The sequence below is a fragment of the Podarcis vaucheri genome (assembly GCF_965113315.1).
Source record: "Podarcis vaucheri genome assembly, chromosome: 9".
In the NCBI taxonomy this organism is placed as follows: Eukaryota; Metazoa; Chordata; class Lepidosauria; order Squamata; family Lacertidae; genus Podarcis; species Podarcis vaucheri.
In genome coordinates this window covers 30,652,402-30,666,443 of record NC_138767.1, presented here as the reverse complement: position 1 = coordinate 30,666,443, position 14,042 = coordinate 30,652,402, and the positions used below count along the sequence as shown (strand labels likewise).

The 14,042-nt window shown below is 41.8% G+C and overlaps 1 long non-coding RNA gene across 1 annotated transcript in view; it reads right to left on the bottom strand.

The window, feature by feature from the left end:
* The window catches only part of LOC309540341, a 157,148-nt gene that overhangs the window by 99,260 nt on the left and 43,846 nt on the right, over positions 1-14,042 (bottom strand). The window contains exon 2 of the long non-coding RNA XR_014223193.1: positions 6,731-6,808. This is a non-coding gene — a long non-coding RNA (uncharacterized lncRNA). The remainder of the gene's footprint in view (positions 1-6,730; positions 6,809-14,042) is intronic.

The window sequence follows — 14,042 nt, the reverse complement described above, 5'->3', positions numbered from 1 at the left end:
CTAAGGAAAAGTGGGACATTCTGGGATCAAATCAGAAACCAAGATGGCTTCTCTAAATCAGGGACATCCCTGGAAAATAGGGACACTTGGAGAGTCTGTCAGTGACTTTCTGAACAATATGTAGGCCTATTAAATTCAGAACTAAAGCTGCAGAAGCTTTCCACAAGGTTGGTGAAGAGATAACTGTAGCAGAGGCAACATTGCAAAGGTTTGTAGCAAACAAGTATTTGGTTTAACAGAAAAACAAAGACATATACTGTCTAAAAGCAATGGCTCCTGGCAAGTCTGCAAGTTAGTGACACAAATGGTGGTACCATCAGGCCGGGACTTTGGGATCGATGTCCAATACAATGAGCAGGAAGGCCCCCAACGCAGCAAAGCAGACTTAACACATCGAGGTACAATCTAAAGATGGGGGTATCCCATAAGACCATTAAGTCCCAAGTCAAAGGGTGTTTTTGAATTACATAGCTGCAACCACTGACCTCAAGTAAGAGTCTAGGCTACAGGCAGGAGTCAAATGGAGAAATAGCTTCAACCTCATCAGCCATGTGGATAGTTCTAGACATGGTTAACACTGTTATCCAAACATTCATCCAGTCAATTCAGTAGATGAGTATTGCAATGAAGACAGAGATCTGTACATCGGTGTAGACAAAGTGCACAGAAAGCTACTTTCATTCTTCAATCTCTGTTGTGGGATCAGGGCAACAGAGTTGGAGGGAGGAAGGAAGCCTTGATGTTTGACTAATCTTTTTTAATAGGGTTCACTTCCTTACCATATTTAAATTTAAATATAGGGGGCAGTTCATGTCTCTCTTTGTCACCATGTCAAAGCAAAACTGCATTCTTTTATGATCTGGTGTATGTCTCTACTCTGTTCCCTTTTATCCTGACATTAGGGTTGCCACCACTTAGTCATCATTCTTCTGGGCTGTTCTTTTTCAGGAGCTGTGTGAATAACTCATTTTAAACTTGCTTTGTATATTTGTTTGCTTCTTTTACCAAAATTCATGTACCGTTTCATACCGTTTCATAGCAGTAAAACTTATAAGCAGTTTACAATAAATACGAAAATTGTCAATAAGAAACAGTTAACAATTTAAAACGTAAAAAAACAATTAAAATTAACAGTAAAACATACCAAAACCCATCAAGATATACATGTAGTTCATGTAGATGTTGATATTCTTTGATGAGGTCATGGTCTTTGGCTAGTACATCAAAAGTTTATGATGATGTTCTTTTTATTAAGGCAGAATTTTGCACAAACAGACCTCAGTCTACCTTCAGTTTTAGAAATATGTGCTTAACAAGGGAGAGGAAGGATTTGAGAGGAAGAATAAAGCCCCAGTAAGTATGCTTTCAAACATGGGAACATTAATAGTGCATTGTTTTGAACAAATTTATCATGCCTGAACTGAAAACAGATATTGTGGTTTAGGATAGTAAGGGTCTGGAGCAGCTAGGTAATCTGTTTTCCAATTCTACAATAATTAACTTAAATAATTGAAATAATGATACTATATATGCATAGTGACATCATGGCCACAATAAGCCTCTTGGTATCCTCAATGTTTTTATCCGTTCATATGGTGAGCAGCTGGACTGTCCATAAGTTGTCCAATGTCAAAGTAGCAAGCAATCCTGGGTCACCTGAGAGCACCAGTTCCCCTTGGTTTCGCTCACATACCTTCGACTTGTCTCTCAGGTATACATCTTGTCTGTAACAACTAACTGTCAGGAGTTGGCAAGCCAGAACAAGGTCTGTTTGCAGGACCAGTCACCACCCTCTATTGATAGTGAAAGGTAAGTATCCTGGCCTTCAGCTAAGGTGCTGTTGGATGTGGGGAAAAGTTAAGTCCTCTGTATCCCAATGTATCAGGACAACCCCTTTCACTTAGTGGCAGCCTTCAGTTTTTTCAAGACCTTCCAATTAACACTGAAAATCCAGAGTCAGATGTCTTTCTATTTATAAAATCACAAATAATTGCCTTCCCCTTTTGTTCACTTAGAAATCTCCCTTCAAGCACCACCCCGGTTTTTATTTTCCTCTATAGGTGTGCAGTTCCACTTCCTTCAAATTGTTAAGAGGGTTCCTGCTGGTCTCTACTCTGCCCAGAATGCTCTCTTCCTCCTCTCATGTTGAGAATGAGAGAAGAGAACCCTGGACTGAGGAAAATAGCATTTTTTTCACTGCAAGCACGTTAGTGTGTACACATTCTGAATCCCTCCCTTGTCAGCTTCTAATGCTCCCCCATCCCACTCCCCAAAATACTGAAGCTGATTGTGGTATCATAGCTCCCTTCCCTTTCCTCTGAGGTAAATTCAGCAACTCATTCTGCAGTTTGCCTTTTGCTTTATCAATAAAAACCCAATTTTCTGGGTGAGCTCTGGCCTTATGGTCATGGAGTCAGAAGCAACTTCAAGGATCATCTAGTCCAACCCCCCACAACGCAAGAATCCTTTGGCCCAATGTGGGAGTCAAACTCACAACCCTGAGAGTCTCATGCTGTACCAACTGAGCTATCCCAGTCGTGATGGACTAAGCATTTTAAAGGTAAGGTTTGGTGCTTTCTTCTTCTGTTTTGAATCCATTCTTTTTTCAGGGCTGGTTCTAATTTCTCTTTCAGGGCTTGGGGTCCCTTCCAACTCTACAATTCTGTGATTGGGTGAAAGGGTGTCAATCTATCAGCTCCACCCAGAACATAAGCCAGGAAGTACATGGTGGAGTTTGTACCCAAGCTAGGAAAATCCACTTCTAACTAGTGGGTCCACAGAAGTGAGATTATCACAAGTGTGTGAAGATGTGTGGTTAGTGCCGATGGAAAAGCAGGAGGTACACCCTTATGCAAATTAATTGAAACAAAGCATGTTTTCTATCTTACTTGTAATCCTGTACTCAAAACAAACACGAAAAGTCAATTGATCATTATGGTGTCGGAAGCCTTCAGCCAATAGAAGGAATGATGCGCTCGCCACAATATATTGAGGTTCTACGAAAGAGAATTATTCCAGAGCTGGAAAAGAGGTATCCTGACAGTACTGTGATATTGCAGCAGGACCTAGCCACCTGTCACACCTCAAAAGTGGTGAAGAAATTCATGACAAAGCAGCAAAGACAGGTACTTGATTGGCTAGGGAATTCCCCGGATGTAAATCCCATTGAGAATTTGTGGGCCACAGTGGTACCTCAGATTTCATACGCTTCAGGTTACATACGCTTCAGGTTACAGAATCCACTAACCCAGAAATAGTGCTTCAGGTTAAGAACTTTGTTTCAGGATAAGAACAGAAATCGTGCTCTGGCGGCGCGGCAGCAGCAGGAGGCCCCATTAGCTAAAGTGGTGCTTCAGGTTAAGAACAGTTTCAGGTTAAGAACGGACCTCTGGAACGAACTAAGTACTTAACCTGAGGTACCACTGTATATGCAAAAGTCGCCTCCATGCTATGGAAAAGCTCGTTTAGGCGCTGATTCATTTGTGGTACAGGGATCCAAAATCAACAGTGACTGTTAGAAACTAGTAGACTCTACGCCAAACTGCGTCCAAACTGAGACTTCCACTACAATACCATGAATGGCAAAGACAGCTCCTGCTCACATATGATTCCTGCAGCTTGCTGCTGAGGAGGAAGGCAGAATCCCTGGGTGTATGGCATTAGGATTTTAACATAATACAAAAATGTGCTCTGGACCATTCATTTGCCTGAGGAAATAAGCATAGGGAAACAGAAAACTACCACAAGTCTTGTAGAGTTTTCACAGAGCTCAAATCATATCACATACCAGTTTCTGCTAAATGTTCACATCAAGGCCTCAGCCACATGTACAATCTATGGCTTTTTGTTCCACCCTCAAAAATACCAGATACCCACACCTGACATATGAACATAATTCTAGTTTTTGAGATCCAAGATATACTGGGGGATGGAAGGGGAAGAAGTCTATGCCAAAGAAGTGTGGGTTTGATGCGACTCCAAAGGGTTTGCACCAAATATTGAGAAGGAAAGCAAGCTAATTTTACAGAGATTTTCAGCTCTGTGGAAGCAAGAGGAAGCCTGTTGTTGAAGAAAGCCCAGAATACAGCTGCAGGAGGATCACTTTTATGGGATGATAAACAGAGGAAAGTTTTTTGCCTCTTGTCCTTGGGGACTTCTGCTTTCAGTATGCATTTCAAGAGCAATACTGTTACTGTTCCAAACTGAATTGCAAGACAGCATTTCTAGTCATGTGGAAGATTTGAAGATGTTTTGAAAGCATTGGCCTCGCTTTTTAAAAAAAAAAACAACTGCTTTTATGAGGAAGACCACAATTTTGCATTTTGTGCACATGTGTGCATGTGAGTGCATGTGCTGTAATTTAAAGGAAGTCTCACTTTCAGAGAAAAACCACGAGTGGTGTGAATAATATGGTTATGGCTTCCTCCCGTTTGGCAGGGCAACAGGAGTTCAGCAGAAGCCAGCCGCTGTGGTTTGACTCTCTCCCTGATAATGACAGACCTTCCCTCCACCTCAGGAAAACGCAACACTCTAAAAACAAGGAGGAAGAAAAGGAGAGCCATTTCCTTGCCAACACCGGTAGCCGGGAGGCCTGGAATGATGCCATAAGATACCCTGCTATTTATTGCCCATTTCCACACCATAGGAAGCAAGGGAGATGCTTGCCAAAAATAAGAAAAGAAACCCTCCCTGATTCCTGTTTGACTTAACATTTGACAGGACAAAGTCAAGGATAATTCTAGCTCTCTCTGTTTGGAAGTTTCATGCTTTCCTTTCCTTTGCTCCTTAGAAGCAAATGGGATTTTAGGGTATCAGTGCTTTCAAATGAGAAGGTGATCAGTTCGTATTTGGATTTTACTTGCATTCCTTTTGTATTTTGCTCACATCTTTCTCTTGCAAAAATATGTAAAGCACTACATCCGCATTAACTATTAACTGTGATCTCAATTACTTCTGCATACAACTCCATGCAGTTGCACAGCTTCTGTGACTATATAGAGTCTCCCAGGTTCCTACAAGAAACCACTTGCACTGTTCATTGTACATGGCTGATGGCCAACTACAACAAATTTGGATGGAATCTCTGCCACAATAAAAGGTCTATTTAATGAACACAATTTTATCCCCTCTCTCTACAGTTCCACCCTGGATAAGTTAGAGCAGGGGTCCCCAAACTTTTTGACTCTGGAAGCGCATTGGGAAATCTAAGAAACAGTTATGAGCACCACAAAACACTCATTTCACAAAAGAAAAAACTGGTGATGCTCACAAGCCCCCACCAAACAACAGGCAGAATAACTACAATAAAAAAACCCCAAATAAAGCACACACAAAATATCAGGCAACCCCAACACTACCACCAAGCACTATCATGAGGTTGATTGTAGTCTCACTAACAGCCATATTCTGATTGCATCCTGACACATTACATTCTGACACTATCACTTAGCAGTAGCTTCGTTTGGCTTTTAGGTAAGGTCAAAGGTAAAGGACCCCTGGATGGTTAAGTCCAGTCAAAGGCAACTATGGGGTTGTGGTGCACATCTTGCTTTCAGGCAGACTGAGCCGACGTTTGTCCACAGACAGCTTTCCGGGTCATGTGGCTAGCATGACTAAACCGCTTCTAGCACAATGAAACACTGTGACGGAAACCAGAGCACACGGAAATGCTGTTTACCTTCCTGCTGTGGCGGTACCTATTTATCTACTTGCACTGGCATGCTTTTGAACTGCTAGGTTGGCAGGAGCTGGGACCGAACAATGGGAGCTCACCCCGTCGCTGGGTTTGAATTGTTGACCTTCTGATTGGCAAGCCCAAGAGGCTCAGTGGCATAGTGTGGGTTGCCAGTGCCCGGGGCCACTTAAAAGGAGAAGGGAGGAAAATGGACGAAGTATGCATGAGTACTCAATGCTTAACAGCACCCATGTCACCTAGGAGATCACAGCTGCAGAGATGAGAAAAGAAAAGTTGTTCCATTGTCTGAAGAGGTCACTTCCAGAGCTCAGTGACAGAAATGCACAGCTGTATTGAGGCAGCACTGGGTGCTGAAATTTTGCATCCCTAATAATTTTGTGCCCGGGGCAACCGCTCCTGTGGCCCCCTCCCATGCTACGGCACTGCCAAATGCTGAGAATGTAGATTGAGTGGCTATATTAAGCATACACAGAAGAGGTTATTCCTTCACAAATCCACCTACTCACCACCACTGTCTCATGCACACTGCAGTATTCAACTCCTTTGTGGCACTCCCAGTCAATCCGCTTTGTGTAAGCTGATGGTGTGGAACTCATGGGAAAGGAATTGTGACCTGGCTAGATGCTTGGGCACATAACCACTGTACCATATGCCATCAGAAGTATCTTTGTTCTGAACAGGCCCTTAGTTGCAGTGGAGCTACATTCTTTTTATTTAGAAGCTTGAGTGGAACCAATGCAGAGGAGCTATCCAGCTCGCTTACTTGCCTTCTGCAAAGTCTCATTTCCTCTATAAAGTAGCTAGATTATTCCCAGTCGTGTGTGTGTGTGTGTGTGTGTGTGTGTGTTACGATAAGCAATGACACTAATCAATCAAGCTGATGATTATTCCTTGCCTGACTATGCAGAAGCAAATGCCATTTATTCACCATAATTCAGGAAGGTAAAAGACTGATATGCTTATTTGAAAGCCATGTATGGGATCTTGAGCTCCTTGGGAAGGAAGGTGGGATATAAATCAAATAAATAAGCATACCTTGAAAGCAGATTCTCATCCTTTTTTCCGTCTTTCTCTGGTGCATGGCTGGCACTGTGCAAGAAGATGTACAACTGCCTAGAAAATACCAAAAGAGATGGAGATTGCTGTGGGGCTGGGGAAAGCCATGGTTATAGGATCATTTATTTATTTTTGTCCTTGAGCTGTAAGAAGTGCTTTATATTCCCATGGAGTGCTGTTAGAAAATTCCCTGGACCTGGGAAAACAGAAAACCATTGTGAACACATGTACCTTCTCTTTGAAATTGCTAGGGTTGCAAGCTGCTCTGGTTCTCCAGATGGATATAGCACTGTGCATTTTTACAGTGTTTGAACTTGCCCCGCTTATAATTCAATTTCCTCTTCTGATAGGCACGCAGGTAAATATTGCCAATGGCTCTAATGTATATTTGTCCATCTTGAACACCATACAGAAATATTGTTGCTGTGTGCAACTGACACAAAGAACTGTGTATATAATATATAATAATCACCTGGCATCCTCTATCAAACTTTTTAGGAGCCATCAAATTTAATTTCCCCTTCGCACAATAAAACAGCAAGAGGAAACTTTAATAGAATGCATTATGTAACAGGTTCTATAAAAACAGCAGACCCGGCCCAGCAATGGAGCACTTCCTTCCGGAGACCCAATAACTTGTGCTGAAAGGATACTTGCTGGCTACCATGGCAACTGCAAGAGATGACACTAAGGGGAAAACAGCAACAAAGGGATCTCTTTTTTGTCCTCAGGAAAACAAGGTCTGGCTTCAGACTTGTGATACAGTGTGAATGCAGAGAAAGAGAGAGAAAATCAGTTAGCAATTCCACTCAGGTTCCAGTGACATTGCAAAGCTTCAATGTTTGCTGTGCAGTTTTCCTCTTTAGCTTTGTGCACAGGATGGGGGGGGGCATTTAGCAAATGTGTTTTTGAAATTGATGTGAATTTCAGTGCCTGTCTGCATGCAAAATCTCCTTCCAATCCCGCTTTCCCACAAAACATTTTTACTTCCTTTGTCACATTTAACTGTAAAAGGCTCCTTTGTCTTTCTGAGTCTGTCATGCTCTGCATTTCATTGCCCAGGAGACAGCTGTTTTCAAGGCCTTTCTAAAGTGGGGGAGGGGGTTGTAAACAACTCCAAGGCCTAGACAGGGGCACACAAACATTACCAGGCTCATCATCCTCATCCGCCACAGAGGGAAACAGCCAGAGCCTTCTCAATACACTTTAGGGAAACCAAAGATTTAAAAGAATCACAGAACTCGAAGCAGCAGAGTTGGCCATATATTGACATTCTCTCTTCCCTTTTTTTTTTTATTTGTAGAGTCATTAATACACTTTGGCTCGTTATTGTCCAATAATGGCTGCTTCTTATGATCAAGGATAACAAAATTAGATACACAGCTTTCAAAACAACAACAAGAACAACTAGCTTTCTAAAATTGCAATTTGTTAGGATCAGACAGCTCCCCAGATTTTCTTCTTTTTCTGGGCACAAGAGAAATAGACTAGATGTCTTTGAATCATGGAATAGTAGAGTTGGAAAGGACCACGAGGGTCAACTAGTCCAACGCCTTGCAATGAAGGAATCTTTTGCCCAACGTGGGGCTCAAACAACCCTGAGATTAAGAGGCACATTCTCATTGCCATGAATGGCTCCGTGCCAAAATATTCCACCTGGAAAACAATCCGCTTCCTTTATTATATCATTTGCATTACTACAGGTTATCAGTGCTGACATGGAAATTTTCGTATTGGAGAAAATGAAGTATTGGCATTTCTTATGGCTCCATGCTTTACATCAATGGCCTGTGCAAACAAAACATATTGTTTTTATGAAATTTGCTGATGAAACAAAGCTGAGATGCCGTATCATCAATATAGACGAAGATCTGGAAGTTTTTTTAACTGGATGGCATTATGGACTAATGGAACTGGGGTGAAATGTAGTACTGATGTCAATTTAAGAACTAGCAATGAGAACTGTTGATATGGAAAGGCTCAACAACTGAACCACAGAAGCTGAAAGAGTCCTGGAAGTCTCTGGAATACTTTAGATATTCAAAAGATGGAATAAGAGGAGAATCACATGTGACTTCCACTTCCCAGATATCCAGTTTTATCTTAGGAAAAAGTGCATTTTACCCATTGAGATACATATGTTCTCTTCTTGCATTGAAATAATGCATATGGCTCTAATGCAACTATGGATGGTGGTGGTGATGATGACTATGTTCTGCCTTCAGAGTTGGAGGCAAGGATGCTTCTGAATACCAGTTCCTAGAAGCTTCAGGAGGAGAGAATGGTCTTGTGCTCAGGCTCTGCCTGCAAGTTTCCCACAAGGATCTGTTTAGCTACTGTGTGAACAGGATGCTGGGTTATAGAAGGGCTGCCGGCCTGATCCAGCAGGCTCTTATGTTCTTAGCATTCTAGTAAGAAGAAATGTCCAATCACTAGGGAAGTCATCAGCTTCAACATCCTCCCCCAAAACATTTGGGAGGACAGACAACTTTATTCAGAGAACCACCACATATCTGTTTTATGAAGGGGCCAAAACAGACACGATGGCAAATGTTCAATTCATAATTGCTTGGGTTTGTTTGGTTTTTAAAAATAAAATAAAAAAGCTGGTTTGGGACCAAGACAGGAAGAACTTAATGTTTCCCCACCACCACAGTCCTAATCCACATCAAAGGGCCCCCACAGCTGCTATTTGCATCCTGAGAAAAGCTCCCATTGGCACACTTGCTTCTTTTCCATTGACATGCTCATTTTAAAGTTTTTTTATGAAGAGGATTCTTGGAAGGATATCTTTTAATGGTTTTATGTGTTTCCCCGTTGATGTATGTTGAGTGAATCTCTGGCTGCATTCAGATAGCACTTGATTCCGTTTCCCCAACATTTCCTTACTTGATGCTTTCTGTGTTTTATGTGCTCTTTTATCGGGCATAAAAGTTACTTCTGGCCATGGCCTGTGGTCCAGTCCTTTTGGAGGAACGTTCAAATTTCTGAACATCTCAGAAATTGGCACCATCGTCAGAGCTGTGATTCAACCCAGTTCTGCCCCATGCCTTTTAACTGGTTTAAAGGGAATAATCCATCTATTTTTCTGAAACCTCTTGTAACGCTCTTGCTGCCTGATTGGTGGCTGATCAAGGACTATCACCCCTGGCGGTTTAGAAAGCTCTTCACAAAGCCCTTCTGAAAAACTCAGTCAGTATTTCAAAGTTATTTGGGGAGATGCAGAGCTGGAAGACGTTCACACTGTTTGGTGGACTTTTATCGTTTATTTGAATAAACAGCTTGAAAGGAACTTTATCTTTCCTAGATATGATTTTTTTTTCTGGAAATATTTGTGACCCTGAACCCCTTCTTTCTGTTTCAAAGTCTTGGTATAATGAACCACCCTTCAATCTTTCTTTAAGGGACCCTTTATTCTGTTGTAACAGCCTTAGAATCATAGAATCATAGAGTTGGAAGAGACCACAAGGGCCATCGAGTCCAACCCCCTGCCAAGCAGGAAACACCACCATGTTGTAACTTTTACCTGTACCAGTGAATTAATTCATGGTTGGTTGGTTTTGTTGTTGTTATACTATAAACATTTAAAAAATATCATTTTAAGAGCACAGCTGCTCAGCTGGGGAAATAGTATTTTCCAAGGAATTGTTAATTTCATTTCATTCTTCTAAAACATTTCTCTTTCTAAGTCAGGAAATTGCAAAACCAAACATTCCCTCCATTCTGGAAGACGCCTCCTGATGCGTCCTTCCTCTTCACCCACAATCAAAAGAGCTGCAACTCTGGAACAGTATTGTAAAATTGCACTTTAATTAAAAGGAAAGGTAAAATCTCTTAAAAGTTCATAGTTTATTTTGGGATTAGATGCTCACTATCAAGTTGTGGCACATACTAAACTCTGCTAACACAGAGCTGGGGAAAGTATATAAAACAAAGGATTTGAGAACTCTCTCTTCCTTTCAAAGAAAAAACCTTCCAAGCTTCAAAACTCTTCCTGAGGCCTCTGCATTTGACATGTAGCAATAGATCGCTGCTCTGAATCCTGTATGTCTGAGCCAATGTCATAAATACAGTATATGCTTCCTCCTTGCAAGTGAAAGAATGAAATCTAATCCATTGCAAATGACTTCACAGGGATATGAGGAGAAGTGTCATTTCAAACAAAAAGTCAGGCCTGTTGCATATTACATTGGTTCTGAGCGCACTGCAGTTTGTCTTTTACCTGCTCGTAGCTTTTTCATGGACAGCATTGGTTCTGGGCCAAATGCTTTAGCCAGTTGTCTGGTATCTATCCAGAATAGCTTCACTGAAAGCTAATCAATTCACAGTGGTTTAAGAGGCAGCACAATCTTGCCCATAGACTGCTGATCATTTCAACTCCCAGAACAAATTTGTAAAGGATAGGAAACACATTAGCAGTGCAAAGTAAATAACTAGGGTACAATTCCAGCACAAATAATTACGTTGCCTTCTTACAGCATGTGCACAGCTTGAAGTGGATGCAGTATTTTCTTTATATGTCCATTAAGAGCAAAAAGTTGCTGTGATTGCATTTCAGTTGGCAATGAAGTCATTCCTGTGCAAGGTCTACCTGTTGTGAGGGCAGCTTGGGAAGCCAAGAGTTCCTATGCTGAGGAGAGGAAATCCTTTGGCCATTCAAAGAAGAGGCTTACCAACATCTCTTAACATCTACTTTTGCTGCAATTTAGGGTCCTCGCTTTCGCATGAGGGAAACAATTTGCAAGTACCGTACAGTATATTACACTCTCTTTCATTCTTATAGTGGCATTATGAAATTAGCCATTACTCATATCAAAGTTGGGATGTGGGTGGCACTGTGGGTTAAACCACAGAGCCTAGGGCTTGCCAATCAGAAGGTCGCGGTTCGAATCCCCACGATGCGGTGAGCTCCCGTTGCTCGGTCCCAGCTCCTGCCAACCTAGAAGTTCGAAAGCACGTCAAAGTGCAAGTAGATAAATAGGTATCACTCTGGCGGGAAGGTAAACGGTGTTTCCGTGCACTGCTCTGGTTTGCCAGAAGTGGCTTAGTCATGCTGGTTACATGACCCGGAAGCTGTACGCCGGCTCCCTCAGCTTTGTTACATGCTGAGTTACAGTATGTCATGACAACTAGGGTTTGTGCCAAAGGATGAATGAAAAAGTAGGTTATCCGGGGATTTTTCTGGTTTGAATCCACTGGAACACACCAGCTGCCTATGATTTATTACTATATGGAAACTCACTTAACAACTTGCTAAAATACAAAAACAGAAAAAAACTATTAAGGATAGCTGGGCAGGGTTGACCTAACATCCTCCTCCATCACAGCCCACTGCAATATATTCTACATATATCCAGCATGACTTTTGGTCAGGCCCAGTAGCTCTCCTTTTAAAAACTGACCACTACTCCTTCATAGACTCACTTTGTATTTTTATCAACCCCATAGATAGAACACAATTTCTGCTAACCACACAACATCTTAGGGCCCCATGGGAACATACTGTTCCAAAGTATACTTAACTGAAATCAATGGACGTAAACCAGCATAGAAGTCACTTGATATTGAAATCAGCCTCCGCTCATTCAGTATTTTAAAATAAAAAGATGTGAGATGAGCTGCATTTTGATGAGTCAGCCATATAATTAAGAGATTTTGAGGCAGACTTAATAGATCCTGCTACTAATTGCAATAACTCAGCTCAATACCATTGGGTAGTTGAGTTTTACAAAATACTGCTAGTCCAGCAAACTGTTTTGCTGACTGCGCTGCAGGCTTCATTAACTGAACTGCAAAGCCTTTGATAAGAAGCATGTACTCTGCTAATCACGCAGTACAGCCTTGTTCCCTGACCTCTAAAAGGAAATTGTTGCTTTTGTGAATATGTGGCACGCGCGCACACACACACACACACACACACACACAATTCACACTGTCAAGATACTGTACAAAATAAGCCTTCAGAAATTTAAAAGTCAATGCATAAGACCTACGGTGCAATCATTTAGTTCCCTTCATTACTTGCCATGCAAACTTCTATTTTCTAGATGCAAAAACTGAAGGGAACTAAAATCAGTGCAAAAGAAGAAGAATGCACACCAATTTTAAGCAAGTTTACTCAGACATAAATTCCACCGAGCTCAGATGGTTACAGCTATAATCCTATACCCACCCACTTATCCTTACTTCAGAGAAGTTATGTATAAGATTGCACTGTAATTTTTTTCAGACTTTGGTTGCAAGGTACTGTGTATACTACCATACAGGCAACCTCATTTGGCCCCCAATCCTGAAGTTTGCCTACTCCTGACACAGGACATGGGGCTGGGAAGAAAGAAATGGAAGCCTAAACCCATAGATCCTCAGTCAGTGGTTCTTTAGTAAAGGTAAGGGTACCCCTGACCATTAGGTCCAGTCACGGATTACTCTGGGGTTGTGCGCTCATCTCACTCTATAGGCTGAGGGAGCGAGTGTTTGTCCGCAGGCAGCTTCTGGGTCATGTGGCCAGCATGACTAAGTCACTTCTGGCGAACCAGAGCAGCACACGGAAACGCCATTTACCTTCCTGCCAGAGCGGTACCTATTTATCTGCTTGCTCGAACTGCTAGGTGGGCAGGAGCTGGGACCGAAAAACGGGAGCTCACCCTGTCGTGGGGATTCGAACCGCCGACCTTCCGATCAGCAAGCCCTAGGCTATGTGGTTTAGAAAACAGCACTACCCGCATCCCAGTTCTTTAGTAGCACCCAGTTATTTTTATCTATTTGTTTATTTCATTTGTATCCCAACCTTTATCACAAAAAAATGATCCCAGAGTGGTTACATACATAAAATATAACAAAGTGATAGCAAACAAACTTATTTATATCCTGCCTTTCCTCCACAGAACTTAAGGTGGCATACATGGTTTTCCCTCTCATTTCCTCCCTGTTTTATTCTCTCAGCAACCCTGTGAGGTAAATTAGAGACAGTGACTGGCCCATAGTCACTCAATGAGCTTCATAGCTGAGTGGGAATTTGTACCCTGGTCTCCTAGGTCCTAGTCCAGCACTCTAACCACTACACCATACGGTCTCTCAAACAAGTAGAATATTAAGCAGTCTAAAATTCATAAATATCACAGCCTCACTATCTGCATACAAATATGAGTGGTCTATCTGATTTTATCACAATTGTAAGTCTCTCATGAAATAATATGCATATGCATCTGACAGCCCCTCCAAACTACCAGCAATAAAAACGTTGCCAATTTACTCTAATTAAAGCTATGCTGTGTCATATGTGCTTAAATGG